We start from the raw sequence: 26,755 nt of genomic DNA, 5'->3' as shown, positions 1-26,755 counted from the left end.
CAGCTGCTAGAAATTCCTGGTCATCTGGCAAGATATGGGGCTTAGCATTATCCTGCTGAATGTAGATGGTCTGTCCAGCATCACTTTCCGGCCAAACTGCTTGTATCGCTGGCAAGACTTTCTCTATCAGGAATTCCCTCATCACTTTTCTGTCGACCTTTATTGACTTTGTCTCTATTGTACCTCTGGGCCTGTTGTCGCTTCTCCTCTGAGCAAGAACTTCTTCACGAATGACCAGATACCGATTTTCCCAGAGAAGGTCACGTTTCCTTTGCTGTCCCACCTTGGCCTAGCAACGGTCGTTAAAAACATCACCTTGCCAATACAATTGCCGTGTATAGGCCTCGTAGGCTCTTCCCCCCCATCCAGCAGATAATATGTTCTATTCTTCTTTGTCATGTTAAACCACTTCTCGTCAATATGGACAACGTTATGCATAGTCTTGAGCTTAGGCCTCGCAGTTGCTGTTGTTGCCTCATCAAGCATCGACAAACAAAAATTCATCCTATCCATCTTATTCTTTTCCTTTAAAGTCGGCTTCACACAGTTTGTATGCCTCCTAATAAAATTTAGCATGAACTTTCTATGAAGTGTAGTAGGGCTACATCCCAGTTGCCAGGCTAGTGATCTAATAGTAGACCTCCTGTTTAATGGGATTGTTAGGATTTTTTCTAGGTTAATGTCCTTAGGCTTTCTTCCAGAATTTCCTTTTCTCTGATTGGCAACATCTACCTCTTGACCTTGTTGAATTTGCAATATTGCTTTCCTCCAAATTCTTTGTATATTCCAAACACCCAGTCCAAAAAAATTTGCAATATCTTGCGTATCAGTTTTCTTAAAAGTGCCTCCTCTACTCATACACAGTGTATGCAATGCTACTTAAGCAGCAAATTTTTGCTGGTCATTGAGGGTTTTATTTTTTCTACCAACTTGCCTAGCACCTGCACCAAGACATACAACAAAGAAATGATTAAATGAAATGATCAAGTGATAAATGATGAAATGATCAAGTGATGAAATGATGGAATGATCAAGTGTAACTGTACCTGGATTTTGAACAATTTCATCTCCTTCCATTCCCTCTCCGGCATCTCCTTCCATATCATCTCCTACATGTCTTTCCATTTCGTTTTCTGCATTTTCATCCATTTCATCCACATCTTCTGCGGGTGGAGTGAAGTTGAGGTCTGGGAGATCCATTTTCTCCTGAAGATATGAATATGTAAGATGAAGTAGAAGTAGAAGTAGAAGTAGAAGTACAAGAAGAAGAAGTACATATAAGTTCAGTCTATGTACTGTCAATTGTTGTATGTTTACTGTCAAACCAAGAATTAGTCAATTGCTATCTGTTTACTGTCAAAGCAAGAATGACAATATTGTTATGGTCAATTGTTGTCCGTTTACTGTCAAAGCAAGAATTAGTTTCCTAGGTTAATGAAACATTACCAGCCATAATTAGTTTTCTGTATCTTAATTATCTCTAAACATTTTTGCCTGAAAATTGAATGTACAATGTCTCTGTAGATAATTTGGTCGAAAAGGGACGACATGCTGAGGTCTACAACATTCAGTTTCTCTTTCGGCATGCTGAGCTCTATAAGTGATCACATTCTTTGTATGGATCTTATTGATTGAGTACTTGTTAACATTGGTACCATTTTCTTCAGATTTTCGTTGGTGGTCTTCTGATGGATTTGGAAGGAAGAATTCTTGGTATGAATTTCATAGACGAGAATAAAACTCCCTTTTTGCCCATCCAGATTGTTGGGAGATGCCTGAAACACTTCAGAAATTTGGGTATGTTTTTCTTTTCCTTTGCTCCTGAAGCTATTCTGTACTTAGGCCTGAAGCTATAAAATTTTGTTTCCTTGGCAAAAAATTCAGTTTACAAAAGTACTGTAAATGACATCAGTAGAGATTAGTTGAAGAGATTACTGCTTTAAATGACATCAGTAGAGATTAGTTGGTGTAGTACTACTTGAAGTGACATTACTTAGTGTAGTACTGCTTGGAGTAGCCTGCTTGCAGTACTTATTTTTATGGAGCTGCTTGCAGTAGTTTATGATTTGCAGCCAGATTAGCTTGGAGAAGTAGCATTGCTTGCTCTGATATTCTCTTCTCTTCTTTTATTTTAATTAAAATTAACTCAACCTTTTCCTTTAATAAAATTAGCCGGAACTTTCCCAGTTAATTAAAATAACTGAAACTGTTCCTTTAATGCTTGCATAAACTTTTTTATACTCTAATGAAGGTTTTGTGTACTCTACTGCTTGCATCAGTACTTTTAAAAATAAATGAATCTTTTCTCTCTTCTCTTCTCTTTGTCAAGAATGTACTTACTCAAGAATTACCACCACTTAGACCAAAGGACCAGTTGGTATTAATTTCAAAGATAGATGTAATTTCAGTTAAATTCAGTTATGCACACAAAATTCAGTTAATAGCTTAATGTTTTGGACTGATGATGTTGTTGGAATTTGTACTACTGAAAATTAAAAAAATGTACTCCTTTAATTAACATTGATTCATTGAGATGGTGGTATGATCAAATTAAGAAAATTCAGTACCTTCTCTGTTACTGTAGAGTACTTAAAAATTAGGAGTAGCTAGGAGCAAAATTAAAATTAGGATTAGGATGGTGGTATGATTGCTGCTATTCCTAACATCATCGGCTGGCTTGCCATCTCCTTCGCAAAAGTATGACAGTAGTGCATTTTCCAAAGGCTTAGTTTCACCACTTGCTGTTGCTGCTTCTGAACCTGTCGCGCTTGCCGGCGTTTGTTTTACAGGACATTTCTTTCCTGTATATGGGACGATTGCTTGAAGGATTTGGTGTTGGTGTCATATCCTACACGGTTAGTATAAGAAATCTTTGTGCCTGCTTTTTTTGCATTAAGTATGTCTATCTAGTTAAGTTATTAAGCAACCAAGAACATCCTAGCCGAAGTTGCATGACCCAATACTAACACCAGAAGTGATCTCACAGATGCAGAGCCACACTTAGTGCCAGAACTAACATTGTTTTCTTGAGTTCTTAATCATGATCTGGAGTACTAGCATGGAGTAATTTGTTTGCAAGAGTACAATTACAAGCATGAGTACACTGAATTTCTTGTAGCAGATGGAGCACATAAAAATGGAGTAGCTCACCTACTGTTGATCTGCTAATTTGCCAATTTTCTGCTCCTTGCTGATCCTTGCTGCTCCTTGCTGATCCTTGCTCCTACTGTTTATCTGCTAGTTTTGACAGGTGAACAGATGGACAGTGGCTGCTCCTTGCTGATCAATTCAAAATTTCTCTGGCTATCAATTCAATCTTGCTGTGACTGGTGAGAAGACGTCCTGGTCAATCACCACATCTGATCAATTTCTGTCTATGGCGAGAAGAAGTGGTACAACTCCGGCGATCAATTTCTTTGGCGATTAACAATTTTGATCAATTCAAACAGCAACACAGGCAGCGCTAGTGCTGCTGTTGGTCAGTGCTGGGAGGAGCACGGGCGGAGGTTAATTGGCCGGATCCGGAGCTCCAGTGCCTGAATCGAGGAGCTGGAAGGCTGAGGCAGGAGGAGGAGCACAGGCTGCGCTGCTGCTGCTGTTGGTCAGTGCGGGGAGGAGCACGGACGGAGGTCAATTGGCTGGATCCGGAGCTCCAATGCCTGAATCGAGGAGCTGGAAGGCTCAGGCAGGAGGAGGAGGAGCACGGGCGGCGCTGCTGCTGGTCGGTGCGGGGAGGAGCATGGGCGGCGCGAAGGCCAGGAGTCGTGGGCGGCGCGACGGCCATGAGTCGCGGGCGACTGGAGGCTGTGGCGGACGGCGAGGGAGCTGCATACGAGTTTGGGCTCTTGATTGGAGCGGAGGAAGGCGGCCGACGAGGGAGCTGCGACCGGCGCGGACGGACGCCGGAGCTGCAGTAGTGGGATGGAGCCTAGCGGAGGGAAGGAGCGATGGAGTAAGACGAAGATCCCCGACGACAAGAATTTCAAATTGAGGGTAGTTTGGTACTTTATCCTGTTTTCACCTGGTCGAAAAAGTTCCCCAATGACAACTATTTCGGAACAGAGGGAGTAGATGATTTCAGTTCATTGTGCAAACTATCAGATAAATTCTAGGCAATATTTTGGGCTATTCCAACAACTGTCAAATATTTTTGGATAGTTTACAAATTTATTTAAATTAGATTGTTTCAATAAAAGCTTATGAGTCAGTTTTGAAATGTTTAGGGGCACTTGTATATTTTGAAAAATGTTAATTCTTTTATGAAAATTTGCTAGTGAATATTTGCAGCCCAACCTACATTTTTATTTTACCTTTTGAAACATTTAAATTTTCAAGTTCCATTCGAATTTGAATTTGATCTGGTTTTCAATAAGTGTCGATTATGCTTAATAAAAAAGGTGACTTGACATCATTTGTCAGGGTCTACTGTAGCTTATTTATTGGTGTGTTACAACGAATTTGTGAAACTATTCCACATTGTTTTAATTGAAGACCAAACTCGTAACTCAATTATTTGTCTCTGTGATTAGATCGTAGAAACTTTATTTTCTTGTCACGATGATTTTCCACTTCACTCTGAAATTCTTTTGAACTTTTCAAATGTTTCAGACTTATGTTTCATCAAGTAGATATACCCATATCTGCTCAAATCATCTGTGAAGATCAAAAAATAACAATACCCGCCGCGAGCCTCAACACTCATCGGATCGCATACATCAGTATGTATTATTTCCAATAAGTCAATTGCTCGCTCCATTGTTCCGGAGAATGGAGTCTTAGTCATCTTGCCCATAAGGCATGGTTCGCAAGCATCAAGTGATTCCAAAATCCCATCAGCATGGAGTTTCTTCATGCGCTTTACATTAATATGACTTAAACGGCAGTGCCACAAATAAGGTGCACTATCATTATTAACTTTGCATCTTTTGGCTTCAATATCATGAATATGTGTATCACTACGATCAAGATCCAACAAACCATTTTCATTGGGTGTATGACCATAGAAGGTTTTATTCATGTAAACAGAACAACAATTATTCTCTAACTTAAATGAATAACCGTATTGCAATAAACATGATCAAATCACATTCATGCTCAACGCAAACACCAAATAACACTTATTTAGTTTCAACACTAATCCCGAAAGTATAGGGAGTGTGCAATGATGATCATATCAATCTTGGAACTACTTCCAACACACATCGTCACCTTGCCCTTAACTAGTTTCTGTTCATTCTGCAACTCCCGTTTCGAGTTACTACTCTTAGCAACTGAACCAGTATCAACTGCCAAGGGGTTATGGGGGAGTCCTGGATTAGGGGTCTCCGGACAGCCGTACTATCTCCATTGGCCGGACTGTTAGACTATGAAGATACAGGATGAAGACTTCGTCTCGTATCTGGATGGGACTCTACTTGGCGTGGAAGGCAAGCTAGGCAATACGGATATGTGTATCTCCTCCTTTGTAACCGACCTTGTGTAACCCTAACCTCTCCGGTGTCTATATAAACCGGAGGGTTTTAGTCCGTAGGACAACATACAATCATACCATAGGCTAGCTTCTAGGGTTTAGCCTCTCTGATCTCGTGGTAGATCTACTCTTGTACTACCCATATTATCAATATTAATCAAGCAGGACGTAGGATTTTACCTCCATCAAGAGGGCCCGAACCTGGGTAAAACATTGTGTCCCCTGCCTCATGTTACCATCCGCCTTAGACGCACAGTTCGGGACCCCCTACCCGAGATCCGCCAGTTTTGACACCGACAGGTTGATATAAACACTAGTAAAGTACACATCAATAAGATGTATATCAAATATACCTTTGTTCACGTTGCCATCGTTCTTATCCGCCAAATACTTGGGGCAGTTCCGCTTCCAGTGACCAGTCCCTTTGCAATACAAGCACTTAGTCTCAGGCTTAGGTCCAGACTTGGGCTTCTTCACTTGTGCAGTAACTTGCTTGCCGTTCTTTTTGAAGTTCCCCTTCTTCCCTTTGCTCTTTTCTTGAAACTAGTGGTCTTGTCAACCATCAACACTTGATGCTTTTCTTGATTTCTACCGTCGTCGATTTCAGCATCACAAAGAGCTTGGGAATCGTTTCCGTTATTCCTTGCATATTATAGTTCAACACGAAGTTCTACTAACTTGGTGATGGTGACTAGAGAATTATGTTAATCATTATCTTATCTGGAAGATCAACTCCCACCTGATTCAAGCGATTATAGTACCTAGACAATTTGACCACGTGCTCACTTCTTAAGCTCTTCTCCTCCATCTTTTAGCTATAGAACTTGTTGGAGACTTCATATCTCTCAACTCGGGTATTTGCTTGAAATATTAACTTCAACTCCTGGAACATCTCATATGGTCCATGACGTTCAAAACGTATTTGAAGTCCTGATTCTAAGCCGTTAAGCATGGTGCACTAAACTATCAAGTAGTCATCATATTGAGCTAGACAAACGTTCATAACGTCTACATCTGCTCCTGCAATAGGTCTGTCACCTAGCGGTGCATCAAGGACATAATTCTTATGTGTAGCAATGAGGATAAACCTCAGATCACGGACCCAGTCCGTATCATTTCTACTATCATCTTCCAACTTAGTTTTCTCTAGGAACACATATAAAACGTAGGGAGGCAACAACGCGAGCTATTAATCTACAACATTATTTGCAAAATACTATCAGGACTAGGTTCGTGATAAATTAAAGCTCAATTAATCATATTACTTAAGAACTCCCACTTAGATGGACATCCCTCTAATCATCTAAGTGATCACGTGATCCAAATCAACTAAACCATGTCCGATCATCACATGAGATGGAGTAGTTTTCAATAGTGAACATCACTATGTTCATCATAACTACTATATGATTCACGCTCGACCTTTCGGTCTCCAGTGTTCCGAGGCCATATCTGCATATGCTAGGCTCGTCAAGTTTAACCCGAGTATTTGCGTGTGTAAAACTGTCTTACACCCTTTGTAGATGAACGTAGAACTTATCACACCCGATCATCATGTGGTGTCTCGGCACGACGAACTTTGGCAATGGTGCATACTCAGGGAGAACACTTTTATCTTGAAACTTAGTGAGAGATCATCTTATAATGCTACCGGCAAACAAAGAAAAATAATATGCATAAAAGATAAACATCACATGCAATCAATATAAGTGATATGATATGTCCATCATCATCTTGTGCTTGTGATCTCCATCTCTGAAGCACCGTCATGATCACCATCGTCACCGGCGCGGCACCTTGATCTCCATCGTAGAATCGTTGTCGTCTCGCCAACTTTTGCTTCTACGACTATCGCTACTGCTTAGTGATAAAGTAAAGCATTACAGGGCGATTGCATTGCATACAATAAAGCGATAACCATATGGCTCCTGCTAGTTGCCGATAACTCGGTTACAAAACATGATCATTTCATACAATAAAATATAGCATTGATAACCCACAAGTATAGGGGATCGCAACAGTTTTCGAGGGTAGAGTATTCAACCCAAATTTATTGATTCGACAGAAGGGGAGCCAAAGAATATTCTCAAGTATTAGCAGCTGAGTTGTCAATTAAACCACACCTGGAAACTTAATATCTGAAACAAAGTATTTAGTAGCAAAATAATATGATAGTAGTGGTAATGGTAACAAAAGGTAATGGTAGTAAAAGTAATATTCCTCTCCACCCATTCGTCTGTGGGCTCATGTTCTACTATGGCCTAGATTTCCACGATCTGGCCCCGAACTTCATCCTCAATATCTCGGCGTTTATCGTCGTGTGCAAGGCTTTCCTCTACATCCGCCCCCATTTCGGCCTCTGGCTAAAGACCTTCAGCGTCAAGCCAAAGGTGGTGTGCGGCAACCAGGCGGAGTGCGGAGGTGCCATGGCGGGCAAAATAGCCAACGTCCTATGGCTCGAGGGCTCCTTTGTGGAGACCTTGAAGGGGTGGCAGTCGGGGTGGTTTTACATCACCGAGCCACGCGATCCGAAGTGGATCGCAGCCCCTGAATTTTGATCCGGACCCCCTACGCGGCTCATGTCCTGGAAGGAGACGGGCTTGTCGTGGGGCGACGAAGAAGAGGTGACCGGACTGCAAAAATGCATCCGGTCCCTGGTGAACAAGCAGCTTAGGCTTGCCAACATAGTCCAGGTCATGCTTGTCCGCCGGATCCTTCCGTGTCAAGAATGGGACTTCAATCTGTGGGAGTTCAACCCAACGCAGCACCGGACTCTGAGCAGGCTCTTCAACACGAAGTACGAAGGTGCCTGGAAGGAGCTAACCAAAGGCGCCGAGGCTCTTGCATCCGCCTCCGAGGACCGCGGATTCAGCTCGCAGCGTCCTGCTGGCGAGGTAAAATATTTTCATCTTTTACAGGATGTTAAGTTTCTTCATAGTTTGACTCTATGCGGGATCTAAACTCCCTCACCTTTGACAGGATTGGCAGGCACAGTCCGGACTGATTAACTGTCCGGCTCCCTTGCCCGAAGACCCAGCCCCTGCTCTCCTAGTGAAGCTGCTGGTTCTGGCACCTTATGTGGTGCCGGAGAAGAAGGCCAAGAAGAAGAAGGCCATGGGGACTCGAAAGAGTTCCCGGCATATGGTGGTGTCGGACTCGTTGTCTGACGAGTCCGAGACGCACTCCTCCCGTAAAGACGAGGAGGAGGAAGAAGAGACCTGTCCCCCTCCAGCGGGGGGAGGAAAGAAGAGGAAGGCCGCCCCAGTAGGGGAGGCCGAAGGGTCCAAGAAGAGGAAAACCCCTCCACCGGACTACGCTCCCGACGCTGACAAGGACGAAGAGGAGTGGCCGAACAGGACCAAGCGTCCGGCGAAATCGTAAGTGTTCGGATACCAGAATAACTCATGATATTCCTTTTGTTGCGCATCTTTCCCTAACATCGAAAATCATCATGCAGCCCGCCCAAGGACGGGCTCGACGAGTCGTCGAGCGGCTCCCTGGATTCCTCGGACGTGAATTTAGTTCCGCCCGCTGCCTCCCCCTGCGCTGCGGATGACGCCGAAGTGGCGTCGCGACAAGCTCCGGGGCAAGAGGAGGTGGTCCCGGAGGAACCGCGAGGCGACCTCCCGGACTCCAGGAGTAAAGGGGACAAGACCCCTCAGGGCTCCAAGTCCGGCTTTAAGCCGGACAGCACGCCGGAATCATCAACGGTTCCGAACAGCGACAGGCGAACTCCTGCCAAGAGGAGCAAGCCTATTGATCCGACGTCCTCCGTCCAACCGGAGGCACCGGACAATCTGTTGGAGGTGCTTAAGGGCGCTTCCATCGATGAGGAACACCGTACCATCATGAGTACGGTGGTCCAGAAGGTCCGGTCCACCCAAAGCAGACTGACTGAAGCTTGTGCTAGCCTTCTAACAGGCTTCGAGGTAAGTAAAAAATATATAGAAATATCACCACATAGACAGTAGCCCCTGATGCTCTGTTTGGCGTTCGGAAAGAAAAGCCGAATAGAGGATCTATTATATATCGCAGGAGTCTAACTAAAAAGGAGTCAATATACGTATGCAGGCTTCGCTGCTGGCCACCGCCGCACTGACTGCGGAGGTGGGTGCCCTGAAGCACGGCCTCGAGCGGACCGAGCAAGAGCTCGGCCTTGCCAAACGGCAGCTCGAGGAGAAAGAAGGTAAGAGATACCTTATAGAAAAATGCCTATAAGAAGACGCAATTGCAAAAAATGACAGGAGTACACTGTTTATTGTAGGGGCACAACTGAGGTGGCGACCCTCAAGCAGGCGCTATCCAAGGCCAAGAAGAAAGCGGCCACGGAGCGCACCGAGCGGGAGAAATTTGAGGCGCAGGTCGACGGGGTGCAGCGAGAGCTTCAGGTTCTCATGAAAAAACATGAGAGTTTGGAGCTCGACTCAAAGACGCGAGCGTCCGAACTTGCTGCGGCCCTTAAAACTGCCGAATCTGCCAAGGCCGAAGCCCAGAAGGCCCTCCAGGAATTGGATGTGGTGAAAAAGATAGCGGCGGGTAAGGCATTCTCTATGCAAAGCAGACATATAAAAGTAAGCTACTTGTTACTTACCCGAATCCGGAGCTCTCCAGGGGCATTCGATCTTCCTCGCAGCGTGTCCGATGCCGCCGCATTCTACCGAGCCGAGGAAGGCAGCTCGAAGGAGAAGGTGTTCTGGTCTCAGTATGCTGAGGCCGGACATCCTGTGCCCTTGAGTGACCAGATGAAGCAGCTGGTCGAGCTCCACAAGGCGGCCGAACAAGCCCTGAAGGGCTTCATAGATCGGCTGTGGCCTGGAGAGGCCCTGCCTGGGAGCTACTTCGTATTGGTGCGGCGGCTGGTGGAGGCTTGTCCAAGGCTTGAGGTCATCAAGCGCTCCGTCTGCATCGAAGGTGCCTGTAGGGCCCTTGCCCATGCAAAGGTGCAATGGGGTAAGCTGGACGGTGAGAAGCTTGTAAGGGACGGGTCGTCGCCGGGGAAGGAGCATCGCAAGCCCGAGAACTATTACAAGGATGTTCTGGCTGCTGCCCGCCTTATGGCGGATGAATGTACCAAGGATGTAATTTTTGAATGAACTCGCTCGTGTTATCCTCTGCGCTGAAAACTTGTTCATATGCGCTAAGCAATGCTTGTTGAATTTAAAATATTACTTTCTGTGCGGCCGTTTATCAAAAAATCTAGAGATGGCCAATCGTCGGCTTCTGCCCCCATGCCACTAGTGCTGGGGTGTTCGGGATAAACCTGAGCGCTCTTTTTCCCATGATTGGGTCCGTTGAGGGAGGCGCTCAGCACAATGAACAAGGCAATCGGACTATAATGCTTAAACACTCTCACTTAGCCATAGAACTCTATAATTTTAAATTTCGGCGAAGCCCCTAGTATTCGGAAGACCGAGTTCGGGGCGCTATCCACGCCTTGGCCGGACAAAGCCGGTTCCTCGCTCGAAGCGGCATAAGTCTTGAAGGACTCGAAAAACATCTCGAACAGCGACCAGTCTCTCGCCTCATCATGACAATTAGATTTAGCTTTGTCTACTGAGGTGCTCAGCCCAGCTCAACTAGGGCACAATCGCAGTAGTTCTCCTAGTGCTACCTTAGCTGATAGAGCGGAACATAAGGCACCAAAACATAGGAGCCGAGCAAACCCAACTATTGACCCAAATCATGATTCGGAGCCGATGCATATAGTGCTATAAGTTCGGGGTGCCGCACTTGTGAAAGTGTACGGACTTCTCACGCCATATTGATGGGTACTGAAACCCCTGGCGTACTTTTGCCGTACCATAGTGTACGGATGCAACATGTTATTAATAAACATATATAAAAAGGGGATAATGCGAAAAAATAGACAGAAAGCTATGCATTGTTTATAGAAAGGCTGCTATAAAAGCGGAACGATACAAATAGTGCGCTAAGCAAAACAAATTGGACTATTTAACATGTCCTGGCCGGGGGCAGGCCGCGGAATTGTATTAAAAAATAGGTATACTGCTCGTAATAGAGACCACCTGGGAGTTCCATAATGTGGCGTGGCTTGTCTGCTTTCCTGGATCTTGTTTCGTTTGTGCGGCAGTTGAATTGCCGAACGGGTCATCCGAAGTATGGAGTCCTGAGAGAGAAAAAATCTGGCAGCCCCTGGTGTCGTTTAAGCTGTATTTCGGGCGTGCCGTGATTGTGCCCCTTCCCCTGTGCCCATGGCATTTCAAGAGCGTAGTTATGTACGCGAAGCACTGGTTTTGCTATATCGCGAGGGCTAGGGTTGGGGCCGCATTGCTACGCTAGCTCAGAACGTGCTAGGCGATCTTGTTGTAGGGTACTCCGGGCGCGCTTGACAGTGTCCGGCTTTTTGAAAGCCGAGCTGGAGAACTGCCTGGAGAGGCTGCTTTGTACTTCTGCTGCGAGCGCTGCCGTGTGCTCCTCCATTCGGAGGGAGCGTTCAGTGTTACCATTGACCATGATTACTCCTCTAGGGCCTGACACCTTGAGCTTGAGGTATGCATAGTGCGGTACCGCATTGAATTTTGCGAATGCGGTTCGCCCGAGTAGTGCGTGATAGCCACTATGGAACGGAACTATGTCGAAGATTAACTCCTCGCTTCGGAAGTTATTCGGAGATCCGAAGACCACTTCCAGTGTGACTGAGCCTATATAGTTGGCTTCTACACCTGGTATGACGCCTTTAAAGGTCGTTTTGGTGGGCTTGATCCTTGAGGGATCTATGCCCATTTTTCGCACTATATCCTGGTAAAGCAGGTTCAGGCTGCTGCCGCCGTCCATGAGGACTCTTGTGAGATGAAATCCGTCGATGATTGATCTAGAACCAATGCGGCAAAGCCGCCGTGACGGATGCTAGTGGGGTGGTCCCTTCGATCAAAGGTGATCGGATAGGAGGACCATGGGTTGAACTTTGGGGCGACTGGCTCCATCGCATATACGTCCCGTAACGCACGCTTCCGCTCTCTCTTGGGGATGTGGGTTGCGTATATCATGTTCACCGTCCGCACTTGCGGGGGGGAATCCCTTCTGTCCATTGTTGTTTGGCGACCTGGGTTCCTCCTCGTTGTCGCTACGCAGCCCCTTGTCTTTGTTCGGTTCTTAACTTGCCTGCCTGCTTGAACAGCCAACAACCCCTGTTGGTGTGATTGGCTGGCTTTTCGGAGGTGCCATGTATCTGGCATAAGCGGTCGAGTATTCGGTCCAAACTGGACGGGCCCTGAGTATTTCTTTTGAATAGCTTTTTCCGCTAACCGGATTTATAGCCTCGGAATCCGGCATTAACTGCCGTATCCTCGTTGCTATCGCTGTTAACGCGGCGCTTTTGTTTGTTCCGACGCGACCAGTCGCTTTTGTCCTTGGTATTCGAATTACCACGGTTCTTGGTTAAATTGTTGCTGCGAGCTAGCCAGCTGTCTTCTCCTGCGCAAAAGCGGGTCATGAGTGTTGTGAGGGCTGCCATAGATTTCGGCTTTTCCTGTCCCAGGTGCCGGGCAAGCCACTTGTCACGGATATTATGCTTTAAGGCCGCTAAGGCCTATGCATCCGGACAATAGACTATCTGGTTTTTCTTTGTTAGGAACCGTGTCCAGAATTGCCTGGCTGATTCCTCTGGCTGCTGAATTATGTGGCTTAGGTCATCGGCGTCCGGTGGTCGCACATACGTGCCCTAGAAGTTATCAAGGAATGCAGCTTCCAGGTCCTCCCAAGACCCAATTGAGTCTGCTGGCAAGCTGTTAAGCCAATGCCGGGCCGGTCCCTTAAGTTTGAGTGGGAGGTATTTGATGGCGTGTAGATCATCACCACGGGCCATGTGGATATGAAGGAGATTATCCTCGATCCATACCGCGGGATCTGTTGTGCCATCGTAAGATTCGATGTTTACGGGTTTGAAGCCCTCAGGGATTTTATGATCCATTAATTCATCTATGAAGCATAGTGGGTGTGCGGCGCCTCTGTATTGGGCTATATCACGACCTAGCTCGAAGGAGCTTTGTCTGTTGAGTTCGGCCCGGCCGGATTTATTGCATCCGGAGTGATGATCACCGTCATGTGCCGTGGGGCGCCTGCGCGATCCGTAGATCGATCTTGTTTGCCTTGGCTTGTCCTCCAATACATCGCGCAGGTCGGGCACATTTTCCCGTGCCTTAGTATGCTTGACGCGTCGTCGGGGCATGGCTTGAGTGGAGGGCCAAGGGGCCTCTCTGTCGCGGGCGCGAGGTGGCCGGTCGGCCATGTCGTGCGCTGGTGATGTAGGTGCTTCCTCCTCTAATCGGGGTAGCAGCCTGCGCTTTGGGTAATACTTGGAGGGGCGTTCGAGTTCATACTCTTCGGCCGCAAGGACTTTAGTCCATCTGTCCGTTAGCAAATCCTGATCAGCTCTAAGCTGTTGCTGCTTTTTCTTGAGGCTGCTTGCCGTGGCCATAAGCCTGCATTTAAAACGCTCTTCTTCGGCGAGATCCTCTCGCACGACGAACTCGTCATCGTCGAGGCTTGCCTCGTCTTCGGAGGGAGGCGTATAATTATCGTCCTCAACCTCTTGGTCCGCCGCCCTCTCATGAGGGCTGGCTTCTCTGTCCTCCTGTGCTGAATCCTGTTGGAGGGGGTGTTCTTCGGCGCTATCCGGAGTAGTATTATCTCCCATGCCGGAATCACCGTTTTTGCTTTGGCGGGATTTAGAGCGGCGCCGCTGACGCTGGCGCTTGGGCTGTTTCTTAGAGGTATCGTCCCCTGCTGTTCCATCGCCATCTCCATCCTTTGGAGTGTCCACCATATATATGTCATATGACGAGGTGGCCTTCCAGCGCCCTACAGGTGCTGGTTCTTGTTCGTCTCCTGCATTGTCGTCCATGCCGTCGATGTCTTCGGAGTCGAAGTCAAGCATGTCGGTTAAGTCGTCGACAGTGGCTACGAAGTGGGTGGTGGGTGGGTTTTGAATTTCCTCATCGTCTGTGTCCCAACCTTGCTGACCATAGTCCGGCCAGGGCTCTCCTGATAAAGAGAGACTTTAGAGAATTCAGGATGTCGCCGAAGGGTGAGTGCTAAAAGATGTCCGCGGCAGTGAATTCCATTATCGGCGCCCAATCGGATTCGATTGGCAGGGGCGCGGGGGGCTCGGAGTTCAGAGAGGAATCCGGCTCCTCGGAGTCACGGGCCATGCGGAGTGCGGGGCTGGAGTTTGGCTCGATCGCCTCTGAGATCGCAGCCCCTGAGGCAGCGTCCAACCGCTGATCTTCGATCGGCGCAATGGGCTCCGAATCAATGGTCGGAACCGATGCATGTGCGGCCTCCAAGGCGCTGTTCGGCGGCAGAGCGATATCATGCCCATCGAGACAGTGCGGCGCTTGGCTGTGGCTCGAATCTGTCGAAGATCAAGTCCCCGCGGATGTTAGCCGTGTAGTTTAGGCTTCCAAACCTGACCTGATGGCCAGGGGCGTAGCTTTCGATCTGCTCAAGGTGGCCAAACGAATTGGCGCGCAGTGCGAAGCCGCCAAAGACGAAGATCTGTCCGGGGAGAAAAGTCTCACCCTGGACTGCATCGTTGTTGATGATCGAAGAAGCCATCGGGCCTAAAAGCAACGACACAGAGGGACTCTCAATGAAAGCACCAATGTCGGTGTCAAAACCGGCAGATCTCCGGTAGGGGGTCCCGAACTGTGCATCTAGGCCGGATGGTAACAGGAGGCAAGGAACACGATGTTTTACCCAGGTTCGGGCCCTCTTGATGGAGGTAAAACCCTACGTCCTGCTTGATTAATATTGATGATATGGGTAGTACAAGAGTAGATCTACCACGAGATCAAGGAGGATAAACCCTAGAAGCTAGCCTATGGTATGATTGTTGTATGATGAAGTTGTCCTACGGACTAAAACCCTCCGGTTTATATAGACACCGGAGAGGGTTTGGGTTACACAAAGTCGGTTACAATGGTAGGAGATCTTGAATATCCGCATCGCCAAGCTTGCCTTCCACGCCAAGGAAAGTCCCATCCGGATATGGGACGAAGTCTTCAATCTTGTATCTTCATAGTCCTGGAGTCCGGCTGAAGGTATAGTCCGGCTACCCAAACACCTCCTAATCCAGGACTCCCTCACCAGCATTCATGTTTTCAGCAAAGATTATAAACTAACCATATTCACAATAACGCTTAGGTCTCATGTTTACTCATATCAATGGCATAATCAACTTGCGAGCAATAATAAAGAATCTAGGGTGACAACACTTTCTCAAAAAATCATAATATGATATAACAAGATGGTATCTCGCTAGCCCTTTCTGAGACCACAAAATATAAATGCAGAGCACCTTTAAAGATCAAGGACTGACTAGACATCGTAATTCATGGTAAAAGAGATCCAGTCAAGTCATTCTCAATCTAAACTAAGAAGTAATGAATGCAAATGACAGAGGTGCTCTCCAACGGGTGCTTTTTAATAAGAGGAGGATGACTCAACATAAAAGTAAATAGATAGGCCCTTCGCAGAGGGAAGCAGGGATTTGTAGATGTGCTAGAGCTCGGTTTTTAAATAGAGATGAAAAATATTTTGAGCGGTATACTTTCATTGTCAATATAACAACCAAGAGATGGCGATATCTTCCATGCTACACACATTATAGGTGGTTCCCAAACAGAATGGTAAAGTTTATACTCCCCCTCCACCAACAAGCATCAATCCATGGCTTGCTCGAAACAACGAGTGCCTCCAACTAACAATAGTCCCGGTGGGAGTTTTGTTTGCAATTATTTTGATTTGATTTGCATAAAGCATGGGACCGGGCATCCCGGTGACCAGCCATTTTCTCGTGAGTGAGGAGCGAAGTCCACTCCTATTGAGAATAACCCGCCTAACATGGAAGATACGGACAACCCTAGTTGATACATGAGCTATTCGAGCATACAAAAAAGAATGTTTATTTGAAGGTTTAGAGTATGGCACATACAAATTTACTTCAAACGGCAGGTAGATACCGTATATAGGTAGGTATGGTGGACTCATATGGTCTAACTTTGGGGTTTATGGAATTGGATGCACAAGCAGTATTCCCGCTTAGTACAAGTGAAGGCTAGCAAAAGACTGGGAAGCGACCAACTAGAGAGCGACAAGAGCCATGAACATGCATTAAAGTCAATGAACATTGAGCGCAAGCATGAGTAGGATATAATCCACCATGAACATAAATATCGTGAAGGCAAAGTTGATTTTGTTTCAACTACATGCGTGAACATGTGCCAAGTCAAGTCACTTAAATCATTCAAAAGAGGATACCACCCTATCATACCACATCACAACCATTTTAATAGCATGTTGGCACACAAGGTAAATTATTATAAGCTCCTAGCTAATTAAGCATGGCATAAGAAACTATGATCTCTAATTGTCATCACAAACATGTTTATTGATAATAGGCTGAATCAGGAACGCTGAACTAATCATATTTACAAAAACAAGAGAGGTCGAGTTCACTTGCACGACCGAATGATGTGGATAATAACAATAATGCACGTGCATTGGACTAAGCTGGAATCTGCAAGCATTCAATTAACAGGAGAAGACAAAGCAATATGGGCTCTTTTGTCAGATCAACAATAATGCATATAAGAGCCACTTCAACAATTTAATTATGATCTTCTCCTATCGACCCCCAAAGGAAAGTACAGAAATAGAACTATTTACACGGGAAAGCTCCCAACAAACAAGAGAAGAACAAGAAATCTTTTGGGTTTTCTTTTCTTTTTAATTACTACTACAAGCATGGAAAGTAAACTAATTAAAAGCTACAACTAATTTGTTTTGTTTTTATTAAGTTTTCTTAAACATACAAGAAGAAAGCATAAAAAGGAAAATAAACTAGCATGGATAATACAGTGAAAAAGTATAAGTATCGATGACTAGCAATGAGTGTGTGATCAAGAATGTAATGTTAGTGAGAAATACGTACTCCCCCAAGCTTAGGCTTTTAGCCTAAGTTGGTCTATGGCCACGGCTGGCCTGGCGGATATCCAAAGTTGTAACTGGGGTCGTACTGTGATGCAACAGTCATTGCATCATGGGCTGCAGCTTGGAGGCGAGCTATCTCAGCTGTCGTGGATTTGTCACGGCAGATGTCCTTAGTGTCAGGACTTTAGTCGCGAGGCCAACGCATCTATGTGGTAGCTTGAGAGGGGTTGAGCGGGACGAGAGACGCGATGTTTTACCCGGGTTCGGCCCCTCACCACTAGTAGAAAAAGGGGCTATGGTCCAGGCCGCCTCAGCCCATTAGTCCCGGTTCAGTCTTGAACCAGGACCAATGTGGGCATTGGTCCCGGTTCGTGAGCCCAGGGGGCCGGCCGGGCCACGTGGGCCATTGGTCCCGGTTCGTATGGACCTTTTGGTCCCGGTTGGTGGGACGAACCGGGACCAAAGGGCCTCCCTCCTGGCCCACCACCATTGGTCCCGGTTGGTGGCATGAACTGGGACCAAAGGCTCCCCTTTAGCCCCGGTTCATGCCACCAACCGGGACCAATGAATTGCCTATATATACCCCCTCGCGCAAGAGCAGAGCATAGTGCTCTTTTTTTTCTGGCCGAGGGGGAGAGGCCTTTGTGGTGCTCTAGCTCACCTCCTATGCACATGAGGTGTTCGATGGAATGCCCGAGCCACACTACTTAAGCTTTCTCCTCTCGAAGCTCGACCTCCAAGCTCCATTTTCCTCGAGATTTGTCTAGATTTAGCGGTCCGTCACGCCCCGTCCCCGTCTTCACCGCCGTCGATCACCCGCGCCGATCTCATCACCGACACCACCGTGGTGAGCCTCTTGTTCTTATCTTCTTTCTGAAAGGAAAAATATTCTTACTTGTATGTTTAGATAGATACTTGTATCATTTTCTTACATTTATTATTGCATCTTATATAGTGCGATGGTTTTGGTATCCGCCCCCGTCGGCCCTCGTCCTGTCTATGATTCGGATGTGGTATGTATATTATCTTTATAACTATTGGTTCATTTATTGTTTATGAAAATTATGCCGACCAACATGACATAGATTTTATTTATCTAGGATGTATGTGAATCGGAAATGCCAATCGACCCTATTGTCGAGAGGTTAAATTTAGTTGAAGAAGAAAACAATTTTTTGAAGGAAAAAATAAAAAAAATTGAGGAGGAGAAGATGATATTGGAGTTGCATGTTGCGGATGTCGTCGATGATCACAAGATCAAGATGGATGCAATGCGCTTGAAGATTAGAAAGATTAGAAAATATGCCATTCATACCGAGGCTTGGTATCATTATGCCGTTGGATCAATTGTTACCTTGGTTGCGATTATGATCGCATTTGTTTTCGCATTGAAATGTTTTACATAGTTTCAATGTATGGTTTAATTAATTAGATGCTCTGGAGAGCTATATGTTGTTAGATGAGAACTATGTATGTACTTTGGTTTTAATGTGATGATGAACTTCTATTAATTTGGACACTTAATTATATACAATGCACGCAGATGAACCAGCAATGGATGTACGGTGACAGACACACCCGCGAGTACATTAAGGGCGTGCATGAGTTTCTCGATGCGGCTGAGGCAAACAAGCAGAATGGTTTTATGTGTTATCCATGCACTGAATGTGGGAATACGAGGTCTTACTCTAACCGGGAAATCCTTCACTCCCACCTGCTTTACAAGGGTTTCATGCCACACTATAATGTTTGGACGAGGCACGGAGAAATAGGGGTTATGATGGAAGACGGCGAAGAAGAAGAGTACGATGACAACTATGTGCCCCCTGAATACGGTGATGCTGCAACGGGGGGAGCTGGTGAAGATCAAGAGGAACCAGACGATGTGCCCAATGATGCTGCCATGGGTGAAGCTGCTGAAGATCAAGAGGAACCAGACGATGTGCCCGATGATGATGATCTCCGCCGGGTCATTGTCGATGCAAGGACGCAATGCATTAGTCAAAAGGAGAAGCTGAAGTTCGATCGCATGTTAGAGGATCACAAAAAAGGGTTATACCCCAATTGCGAAGATGGCAACACAAAGCTCAGTACCGTACTGGAATTGCTGCAGTGGAAGGCAGAGAATGCTGTGGCTGACAAAGGATTTGAGAAGCTACTGAAAATATTGAAGAAGAAGCTTCCAAAGGATAACGAATTGCCCGACAGTACATACGCAGCAAAAGAAGGTCGTATGCCCTCTAGGATTGGAGGTGGAGAAGATACATGCATGCCCTAATGACTGCATCCTCTACCGCGGTGCATACAAGGATCTGAACGCATGCCCGGTATGCGGTGCGTTGCGGTATAAGATCAGACGAGATGACCCTGGTGCTGTTGACGGCGAGCCCCTCAGGAAGAGGGTCCCTACAAAGGTGATGTGGTATGCTCCTATAATACCACGGTTGAAACGTCTGTTCAGAAACGAAGAGCATGCCAAGTTGATGCGATGGCAAAGTGAGAACCGAAAGAAAGATGGGAAGTTGAGAGCACCCGCTGACGGGTCGCAGTGGATAAAAATCGAGAGAAAGTACTGGGATGAGTTTTCAAAGGACCCAAGGAATGTATGGTTTGCTTTAAGCGCGGATGGCATTAATCCTTTCGGGGAGCAGAGCAGTAATCACAGCACCTGGCCCGTGACTCTATGTATGTATAACCTTCCTCCTTGGATGTGCATGAAGCGGAAGTTCATTATGATGCCAGTTCTCATCCAAGGCCCTAAGCAACCCGGCAACGAAATTGATGTGTACCTAAGGCCATTAGTTGAAGAACTTTTACAACTGTGGAATGGAGACGGTGTACGTACGTGGGATGAGCACAGACAAGAGGAATTTAACCTTAAGGCGTTGCTGTTCGTGACCATCAACGATTGGCCCGCTCTCAGTAACCTTTCAGGACAGACAAACAAAGGATACCACGCATGCACGCACTGTTTAGATGACACTGAAAGTATATACCTGGACAAATGCAGGAAGAATGTGTACCTGGGCCATCGTCGATTTCTTCCGACCAACCATCAATGTCGAAAGAAAGGCAAGCATTTCAAAGGCGAGGCAGATCACCGGAAGAAGCCCGCCATGCGCACCGGTGATCACGTGCTTGCTATGGTCAATGATTTACCCTACGTCATCTTTGGGAAGGGTCCCGGTGGACTAGCTGTTCCGAATGACGCTGAGGGACACGCACCCATGTGGAAGAAGAAATCTATATTTTGGGACCTACCCTACTGGAAAGACCTAGAGGTCCGCTCCTCAATCGACGTGATGCACGTGACGAAGAACCTTTGCGTGAACCTGCTAGGCTTCTTGGGCGTGTATGGGAAGACAAAAGATACGCTGGAGGCACGGGAGGACCTGCAACGTTTGCACGAAAAAGACGACATGCCTCCGAAGCAGTATAAAGGTCCTGCCAGCTACGCTCTTACGAAAGAAGAGAAAGAAATCTTCTTTGAATGCCTGCTTAGTATGAAGGTCACGACTGGCTTCTCATCGAATATAAAGGGAATAATAAATATGCCAGAGAAAAAGTTTCAGAACCTAAAGTCTCATGACTGCCACGTGATTATGACGCAACTGCTTCCGGTTGCATTGAGGGGGCTTTTACCGGAAAACGTCCGATTAGCCATTGTGAAGCTATGTGCATTCCTCAATGCAATCTCTCAGAAGGTGATCGATCCAGAAATGGTACCAAGGCTAAGGAGTGATGTGGCGCAATGTCTTGTCAGTTTCGAGCTGGTGTTCCCACCATCCTTCTTCAATATCATGACGCATGTCCTAGTTCATCTAGTCGGCGAGATTGTCATCCTGGGGCCCATATTTCTACACAATATGTTCCCCTTTGAGAGGTTCATGGGAGTCCTAAAGAAATATGTCCGTAACCGTGCTAGGCCAGAAGGAAGCATCTCCATGGGCCATCAAACAGAGGATGTTATCGGGTTTTGTGTTGACTTCATTCCTGGCCTTAACAAGATAGGTCTCCCTAAATCGCGGTATGAGGGGAGACTGACTGGAAAAGGCACTCTTGGAAGAGACTGAATAATATGCAGGGACGGATATTCTTGGTCTCAAGCACACTACACAGTTCTACAGAACTCTACCTTGGTGACCCCGTATGTCGATGAACACAAGAACAGTCTGCGCTCCAAACACCCGGAGCAATGCGACGACTGGATTACATGTGAACACATCAGGACTTTCAGCAGTTGGTTGGAAACACGTCTCAGAGGTGACAACACTGTTTGTGATGAGTTGTACTTGTTGTCCAGGGGACCATCTTTGACTGTATTGACTTACAAAGGATACGAGATAAATGGGAATACATTTTACACGATCGCCCAAGATCAAAAGAGCACCAACCAAAACAGCGGTGTCCGCTTTGATGCAGCAACCGAGAGCGGAAAGGACGCATATTATGGTTACATAGTGGACATATGGGAACTTGACTACGGACCTGATTTTAAGGTCCCTTTGTTTAAGTGCAAATGGGTCATTCTGTTTGGCGGCGGGGTACAAGTAGACCCACAGTACGGAATGACAACAGTGGATCTGAAAAATCTTGGGTACACTGACGAACCGTTCGTCCTAGCCAATGATGTGGCACAGGTTATCTATGTGAAGGACATGTCTACTAAACCGAGAAAAAGAAAAGATAAGGAAGCGAATACATCATACGATGAGCCAAAGCGCCACATAGTTCTTTCAGGAAAAAGGGACATCCTGGGAGTGGACGGCAAGACAGACATGTCTGAAGATTATGAAAAGTTTCATGAAATTCCTCCCTTCAATGTCAAGGCTGACCCAAGCATCCTGATAAACAATGAAGATTATCCATGGTTACGGCGCAATAAGCAAATGACACAAGCGAAGAAAAAGTGAAGACTTTCTCCCGCAATAAGAAAATGCTATGTGGGTGAAATTATGATACCATGCATCCCAACTTTCAACTTTTTCAGAGTTCATTTGAAATGCTTTCATGTCTTATGGTTTGAAACTTTGATACTTCGAAAGTGATTGTCCATTTTGTACACGAAGTGCATCAAGTTTTTGTCGTAACCCTCTCTACTTTTTGGAACATGCTATGTGGGTGAAATGATGATACCATGCCAACTTTCAACCTTTTCAGAGTTCATTTTGAAATGCTTTCCAATTTCAGAGTCATTTAGCTCAAAGAATGAATTAATAGCAAACAGAATGAACTACAAAGCTTTTATGAAAATAAAAACAATCAATTAAAATATTATGTTATGATCAACTATAATATTCTTCAATAGCAAAAAGAATATAATATGTGTGACCTAAAAGCAAATTCTAATTTTATAGTAAAGTTATTCATAAACTAGTGATTGACACAAATTTTTAAAAATTCAAATTTAAACTATTTAAAATTTAAAACTAATGGCACTAACAGAAAGTTTATAATTTTTGTGACCTAAAAGCAAAAAGAAATCACTAAAAAACTGTAAGTATTTAGTTGTAAGTAGAAATAAAAAATAAATAGAAAAATAATTCTAATTTTATAGTAAAGTTATTCATAAACTAGTGATTCACACAAATTTTTAAAAATTCAAATTTAAACTATTTAAAATTTAAAACTAATGGCACTAATAGAAAGTTTATAATTTTTGTGACCTAAAAGCAAAAAATAAAAAACCAAAAAAATGTAGAAATAAAAAAGAAAAAACAAAAAAAATGCCACCTACTGGGCCTCCACGGCCTGAATACGACTAGAAACCCTACATGGGCCAGGATTCAGGCCAGCAGAAGGCCCAATAGGCCCACAGGCAAAGCAGTGTCAAATTAGGCCCATAGGCCTTCAGTTCGGAGGAGTTCGAGAGGGAGGAGGCAGCAGACCTTATAAACTGGTCTCGGGCGCTCTCAACTAGCGATGTGGGACTAAACTTATGGACGCGGGGCGCACAAGGGCATTGGTCCCGGTTGGTGGCACCAACCGGGACTAAAGGGGGCATTGGTCACGGTTCGTGGCACCAACCGTGACCAATGCCCCCCTTTAGTCCCGGTTGGTGCCACGAACCGGGACCAAAGGCCGCCGCTTCCCGCCCTTTGGGCTGCCGAAAATTGACCTTTGGTCCCGGTTCGTGGCACCAACCGGGACCAAAGGTGGGCATTGGTCACGGTTGGTGCCACGAACCGTGACCAATGCTCTGGCTATATAAGCCTACACTTGTGAAAATTTTGGATCAGTTCTTCAACCCGCCCCGACGCCGCCGCCGGGCTGCCCCTCTGCTCGCCTCGCCGTCGCCGCCGTTGCCCGTGCCCCGCCCCCCGAGTGCGCCCTGCCTCGCCATCGTCCGCGGCCGCCCGTCCACCGCCCCTGAGCACCCCCTGCGCCGCCGAGCACCCTCTGCGCCTTGCCCTCGACGCTGTTGTCCCTGCCCCGCCCCGAGCGCGCCCTACCCCGCCGTCGTCGCCGGCCGCCCGTCCACCGCCCTTGAGCACCCACTGCGCCCCCGAGCCCGTCCGCCGCCGCCGAGCGCGCCCCACCGTCGCCCTCGCCCGCGCCGACCCCAAGCCCGTCCTCGTCGCCATCGCCCCCGACGCCGGCCGCCCGCGTCTCCCCCCCCGATCCCTCCGGGAGAGGTAGCTACCGCCTCCTACCCCCTTCCTTCCTTCCCTGCTCCTGAATTTGCAGATGTATGTATGTATGTATGATGAATTTTGATATTTGTTCATATATATATACTGTAGATGTATGTATGTATGATGAATTTTGATATTTTTTGTTCATATATACTGTTCATATATACTGTAGATGTATGTATGATGAATTTTGATATTTTTTTGTTCATATATACTATTCATATATACTGTAGATGTATGTATGATGAATTTTAATATTTTTTTGTTCATATATAATGTAGATGTATATGTATGTATGGAATGATATCGATGGATGTATGTATATAGAACATTCGTAGAAAATATAATGAGAGGAAGAAGAGGATAAAAAAGAAGAGGAATAAGAAAAGAAAAAAGAGGAGAAGAAAGAATAGAGGAGACTTCTCCTCTATTCTTTCTTCTCCTCTTTTTTTTCTTCTTCTTCCTCTTTTTTTATCGGGAACGAGGGTCGTCGAGGGTCGCCGAGCGGTAGAGGAAGAAGAGGATAAAATAGAAGAGGAAGAAAAAAAAGAGGGGTCGACGGTCGCCTAGGGGTCGAGGGTCGAGAGGGGGTCTAGGGTCGCCGAGAGGGGAGAGGAAGACGAGGAGAAATAAATAAGAAGAAGAAAAAAGAAGAAAAAAAGAGGAGAAGAAGAAAGGAATAGAGGAGAAAAGAGAAAAATAGAATATATTCTATTTTTCTCTTTTCTCCTCTATTCCTTTCTTCTTCTCCTCTTTTTTTTCTTCTTTTTTTTTCGACACGTGGGGAGGGGGGGGGTCGAGAACGCCGGACATTCATGAGAGAGGCGAGGAAAGAATAGAGGAGACTTCTCCTCTATTCTTTCTTCTCTTCTTTTTTCTTCTTCTTCCTCTTTATTTTATCGGGAACAAGGGTTGTCGAGAGGGCCGCCGAGTGGTAGAGGAGAAACCCTAAATAGAAAGTATCGTCGGTGTGAGATACATGTACCGTCGGTGTCGGACATTACATCCACATCCCACAAGTGGCGCGGGCTTCGACGCCCACGTCACTTGTGGGACGTGGATGTAGTGTCCGACACCAAAGGCCACATGTATCTCACACCCACGATACTTGCTAGGTATTTAGGGTTTCCTTTGACACTAGGCAACCTCCCGACCCCTCGGCGATCCTCTCGAACATGAGAGGAAGAAGAGGGTCGTCTAGGGTTCGAGAGTTCTTCTCCTCTATTATTTCTTCTCTTTTTTTTCTTCTTCTTCTTCCTCTTTATTTTATCGGGAACGAGGGTCGTCGAGAGGGCCGCCGAGTGGTAGAGGAGAAACCCTAAATAGAAAGTATCATCGGTGTGAGATACATGTACCGTCGGTGTCGGACACTAAATCCACATCCCACAAGTGGCGCGGGTTTCGACGCCCACGTCACTTGTGGGACGTGGATGTAGTGTCCGACACCGAAGGCCACATGTATCTCACACCCACGATACTTGCTAGCTATTTAGGGTTTCCTCTATTTAGGGTTGGCTCTGTTTATCCTACTGAACCCGGCGCAACTTTTCACTGCATGCCAATTCCAGAAGGATATGCTAGGGTGATGGTGGATGAGATAACGGAGGGATTTGAGGACCTCCAGCTTGACCACCCTACCGGTGAAGGGGAGACACGGCTGGGGTCTGCTCTGAAGACTCCATGCCTATGGCGGAAGGACCTCAACAACCTTCCGAACTGGACGCCTCCGCCTCCTCCTCCTCCTCCGGCGAGTCAGGGCACTCCGCCTCCTCCACCGCATCCTCCTCCGGCGAGTGACGATCAGGGCCCTCGGCCGGCTCCTTCTCCGGCGCGTGGCGGCACTCCGCCTCCGTCTCCGCCTGCACCGACGCGCCCCAGCAGCCAACCTCCTCCTTCTCCGCCTCGTCAGCAAGGGCAGAAGAGACCTGCCGCCGCTCCAGCTGCTTCGGCGGGTCGTAGTCCTTCTCCTCCGCCTCTTAAGCAAGTAAAGAAGACAACCGCTTCGTCTGCTCGGTCGGCGTCTAGCAGTACAACCATAGGCGGGAGGACATACAGATTCGGTCCTTCTCTGAAGACTCCAGAGAAGTTACCATACGAGAGGACCCAGGAGGAAAACGCCGAGATCGCGCGAGAAGAAGTGAGGAAATTCTTTGAAGGGGTGAAAGCAAAGAAACATCCACCTCCGGAGGAGAAGGTAGATGGGGTGAAAGTGAAGCGCACTCTGGCTGCCCTGACAAAACCACCAAAGTCTGATCCGCCGAAAGGAAACTATGACGCATTATTGGAAAGGAATTTGCCGAAGCGGAGCGGTCGGGAACTACTGTCAGTGATGAAAGGCTGAAAAAACGACGAGCTGGGAAACAAATTGCCCAGCTCGGCAAACAAGCGAAGCAATCATGCCCCCGCTCAAGGTGCCTAGCCACAACGTCGCTAATGATCCGAGGATGGTGCCCGGTTATAATAATCTTGCAGATTACCTGCCCGACAAAGTACATTATGAACCCATGGACATGCAGATGCAAAGATACGAGTACGGGAAGCCTCTCGTCAAAGATGAAAGATCTCTATCAACGATGATGCGAAGATTGCATGATTGGTACTTGAAAATCTGCAGAGACTCTGGGGGGAGGAGTACTTTGTATGTGAGAGTTAAAAAGGAGCATGACCTCGTTGGAATTGATCTGTTGCCTATTCCATT

General features: G+C 46.5%; 1 long non-coding RNA gene across 1 annotated transcript; it reads left to right on the top strand.

Annotated features, from left to right (window-relative positions):
• Nucleotides 1-1,180: 1,180 nt before the first annotated feature.
• LOC123131801 (uncharacterized) lies at nt 1,181-4,056 on the top strand. Its single transcript, XR_006464326.1, has 3 exons — nt 1,181-1,797; nt 2,790-2,855; nt 3,242-4,056. It is a non-coding gene; the product is annotated as an uncharacterized lncRNA (long non-coding RNA).
• The last annotated feature ends 22,699 nt before the right edge of the window (nt 4,057-26,755 follow it).

Source organism: Triticum aestivum, chromosome 6A (genome assembly GCF_018294505.1).
Source record: "Triticum aestivum cultivar Chinese Spring chromosome 6A, IWGSC CS RefSeq v2.1, whole genome shotgun sequence".
Taxonomy (NCBI): domain Eukaryota; kingdom Viridiplantae; phylum Streptophyta; class Magnoliopsida; order Poales; family Poaceae; genus Triticum; species Triticum aestivum.
Note: the sequence above shows the minus strand (reverse complement) of the source record. Positions and strands in the feature narration are given on the sequence as shown.